A 4,408-nucleotide genomic window follows, 5' to 3' on the forward strand; every position below is an offset into this window, starting at 1 on the left:
ACTACTCTAGGTACCTCACATAAGTGGAATCAAACTTTTTGTGACTGGCTGACTTTACTTTCCAATGGTTCTCAACCTTCCTAATGCCGCGACCCTTATAGTTCATGTTGTGGTGACCCCCAATTTCATTGTTACAAATTGAACACAATTAAAGCAGTGATTAATCACAAAAACAATGTTTTCCCATGGTCTTAGGCGACCCCAGTGAAGGGGTCACGACCCACAGGTTGAGAACCCTGCTTTACACACACCCACTCCCTATAGTTCTGGCTATCTCCGATGTTTCCCACCATTGTAAGTTTTGCCTTCTCCGGAATGTCAAGGTAATGAGTATGCAAACATTTGAGACTGGCTTCCTCCCTCAGGGTAATGTGTTTGCAATGTATCAAGTTGTCCCATGTAACCAGTTCATTCCTATAAACAGATGAAGACAGCCATTACTAATTGAACACTTAACCCATGCCAAGTGCTACACTAAGCATTCTGAGATCTCATTTGATCCTCACAGTACAAGAGTAAGGGAATCTCATACCCACTTTATAGATGAATTTCCTATAAATACTAAAAACTTAAATGCCTGCATAAATGTACAGGTGTGGGATTTGCCTCCTACCACTGTGTCTGAAGACCGTAGAGATTTGGTCACTACCCTTGTTCAGTATTTCTTAATCCCCAAGGACCAAATCCAAGAGCACTCTGATTTAAAAAACTTTTTATTTTCCTTCTCCAGATAGGAAGCCTACAAAATTTATTATGTTTTATCAGGAAAATACAGGGTCAGTCTTCCCCAAGAGGCCTTGTATTTCAAACTCCATGGGCCAGAAACTAGAAAAAAAGAGAGATTACAATCAGTAGTTAATTCTGGTGGTACTTATGTGGGACTTATGAGTATCTGATTAAAACTCTAGGAATCAGATGGAACAGACATACAATTACTGACAACCAAGATTTCCTATCACTTGAGATGACCTATCTCTTCTGCACCTCAATGAAGTCTGTATTATAACTATGTCAAAATGTTCAACCTCAGAGACATGTAATACATGGCAAAAACTGCAGACAGCAAACATTTTATATTTAATGAGTGATCTTTGATAAAGGGGGTGTTATTGTTTGAAAATGGAGACAGGAGGCAGACCTAGTAGTACCAATAGGTCAATAGTCTTCTATTGAGGACTTTATTCTCCACTCTTGTTTTATATGCCCAACTTAAAACTGGGTCCCCAGGTTAGTCCCAAGTGAGCAAACTCAACACTCCTCTACACTGAGCACATTTAATAGGCATTTCATTAGGGGGTTGATACCATTTGCAGAAACCTTACCTGCTACTGGACAGACTGAACCAAGCCAAGGAGAAGATCCAACTATAATCAATCTTTCTGACCACTGGCACACAGGGTTCCTGACCTGCATGAAGTTAAAAGATGAAGCAAATATAAATGACCTGGATATGCAGCGGGAAAAACAAAAAACACTCCATAGAGCCCAATCCCCACTTAAAAAAACCCACACCCACATATAGAAAGTAGTCTGGAAAACTGGGCTATAAGTTCTCGGGCCAATGCATCAGACAAAAACTGGCAAATAGTTTAGTTAGATCAACAGGGTCGATCTGATGGGGAAAAAAGTTATGTCATCAGCTGCAATGGCCATAGTTGAGCCACAGAAAAGAGCAAAGGGGATAGCCATTCAAAAGGAAAGCAGTTACTACCTCCTCCATTCTCCGGATTCTATGTCTATTCAGCCATGTGAGCAGGGGCACTTAGGAGAAATGTCACGTCACTTCAATCATTTCCCCACGCCTGGATTTATCTTGATCCACTCAAAGTCTGCTTTTTGCCAATAGTAAACCTGGGGAAAAACATGGAACATGAGGGCCACCAATCAACTAAATGCCCAAGGAAGCAGGGGATTAAAGAGCTGCTCAAACTGGCATATCAGATAAAACTGGCTTAGAGAAGCTGTATCACCACGGTCGATCTGCCGGGGAAAAAAGTTCAGTCATCATATATGCCAGTAGAAAGCTCTGGGACTCTACAGAAAGCCCTGAACCAGAAATAAGATTTTGTTGGTTTACTTCTGCACTTAAAAAATTCATGCAATATTTGAGCACGTGTCCCATTTGATGGAAATAAGAAAACAGCAGCTAAGATAAACATACCTTCTGAACTTATTGATACAGGCCTGTGTGGCTGGAAAGAGCTGGCTTTTGTGCACAGGGTTTTGACCAAGTATGTCAGGATGTTACATTTTAATGCAAGGTGCTATCACTAAAAACCTGGGAACATCAAGGTTTAAGAAAAACATGTTCTGAAGAAGTCCTGCCCTTAGGGGCGTCAATCCTGGACTCAAGAGTTAGGCACATGGGAATTGGTGGCTGGTTGATTCCTGGTCAGGGAACATGCTCAGATTGCAGACTCAATCCTCACTAGGGGGCGTGCAAGAGGCAGCCAACTTCCCTCTCTCAAAAATCAATAAACATTTTAAAAAATAATCCCTCACTGTTAGCTTGTTACCCAAATACCATCTCTATGGGCTGTTCTTGTGTTTCTGCATTTAGCCTTTGTTCAATCCTAGAGATTTGTCATCTCATTTAACTCAAACGCAACGATTTTCAACCGGTATGCCAAAGGAATTTCTAAGATGGGTTCCATGCTTGATCCCCTGTAGGGGGCGTGCAGGAAGCAACGATCAATGAGTCTGTCCTCACTGTTTCTCTCTATCCTGCTCCCTTCCTGATATCGATTAAAAAAAAAAGATACGAGCAAAAAACAATAGCTGTCCTGTGTGACTGAATCAAAATTACACCTATTTTGTTAAAATAACAAAAAATTTTTTTGATGTGCTGCAAAATTTAAGAACTAGTTTATGTGTGCCACCAAGATAAAAAAAAAAAAAAAGCTTGAAAATCGCTGCTCTAATGTATAAAGCTGCAAAACTGCCAATCTTAATCCACTGAAATTTTGCTTCCCTGGCATACCTTTGGCTCAAACTCAAATGCTCTAGAGCAATGGTTCTCAACCTTCCTAATGCAGTTCCTCATGTTGTGGTGACCCCCAACCATCTAATTATTTTCGTTGCTACTTCATAACTGTAATTTTGCTACTGTTATGAATCGTAATGTAAATATCTAATATGCAGGATGTATTGTCATTGTTACAAATTGAACGTAATTAAATCAGTGATTAATCACAAAAACAACATGTAATTATGTGTTTTCCGATGGTCTTAGGCGACCCCTATCAAAGGGTCTTTCGACCCCCAAAGGAGGGATCGCGACCCACAGGTTGAGAACCGCTGCTCTAGAGTTTTGTTACTGCAACTTTAAATGTTTCTTCAGCAACACAGGTCTTAGTTACATTTTTAGGATTATAATAAAGCATTCAGAGCCCTTTAAAGAATATGTAATACACGCTGAGTACAAATTAGCTTTGGTTAGTTCATTTCCCAGTTCTGCTAGCAAAGGAAGCAGCTCCCGAGAGCACGTGGTTCCTCCAGCAGGCCAGGGGACAAATGCTTACCCCAGGGGTCAGGAGGCCAAAGGTTCTCGATGTCTACACAGGGTTCCTTTGGAGGCCGCGCAACGACCCTTTCCTTCAAGATCCATTCTGTACCTTTGGATCACGCTAACCTGCGAGACAACAGAGAAAGGGCATCAGTCGCCATCTTTCCACAGTAGAAAAAGAACATGGCCAGGCCTCTTGAGGCCGGTGTATCAGAACCAACTGGCAAATATTCAAAGACATCAACATGGTCGATTAGATGGGGAAAAAAGTAAAGTCATCATTTTCACCAGCCAAGGACTCCTCAGGTCCGTGCGTGGGTCTTTCCAGCTCTAAGTGATCTCACCCACGGCCTTAGGCCTATTAGGATCAGGGCAAGGAGCCACGAGCAGGGGAGATGGAAAGGGAAAAGGAGGAACGGAGATATCGAAGGGAAAACAGTAGATCTCAACTCACCACACACAGTAATAACTCCGAGTTCCCGAGGCGGGATGACATCGGATGAGGATGACGCATGGGACCAAAGCTGCTAGATAGAAGGCGAGGTGGATGCAAAAGAACGTACCAGTCCGGGATCTCTCTTATATAATCAGAGCGGGCTTTTTTGCGCCTGCGCACTGGCGCCGAGGTGCTTCCGGTTCCCGGCGCAGCATGGGAAATGTAGTCTTCGACTATACCTAATGGTAGTCCAGGCCGCTCTAGCTCCGCCCTCTTCCCCATACACATTGGACCGCTCGGGCTCTTACGCTTCGCCGCCATGTCGCGCCTCAAGCGCATTAAGAAGCCTCTGGGTTCCCCCCTCTTTCGCTGCCGGCTGAGGCTTTCAAAGGCCTGGTGCACTGTTAACCCGCCCCCCGCAGTCTCCTCCCGTCAGCCGCGCCCGGCCCAGGCGCAGCGGGGAGCTG

The 4,408-nt window shown here is 43.6% G+C and overlaps 1 long non-coding RNA gene across 2 annotated transcripts; it reads right to left on the reverse strand.

The window, feature by feature from the left end:
• Positions 1–697: 697 nt before the first annotated feature.
• On the reverse strand, positions 698–4,157 carry LOC102767572. 2 transcript variants are annotated; one of them, XR_001513019.1, is made up of 6 exons: positions 3,960–4,157; positions 3,522–3,631; positions 1,712–1,851; positions 1,517–1,612; positions 1,323–1,407; positions 698–825 (listed from the first exon to the last, which is right to left on the reverse strand). It is a non-coding gene; the product is annotated as an uncharacterized LOC102767572 (long non-coding RNA). The 2 variants fall into 2 exon arrangements; XR_435403.2 differs by lacking the exon at positions 1,517–1,612 and having other exon boundaries at positions 3,960–4,108.
• Between the last annotated feature and the right edge of the window lie 251 nt (positions 4,158–4,408).

The sequence above is a fragment of the Myotis davidii genome, unplaced genomic scaffold, assembly GCF_000327345.1.
Source record: "Myotis davidii unplaced genomic scaffold, ASM32734v1 scaffold935, whole genome shotgun sequence".
Classification (NCBI taxonomy): Eukaryota; Metazoa; Chordata; class Mammalia; order Chiroptera; family Vespertilionidae; genus Myotis; species Myotis davidii.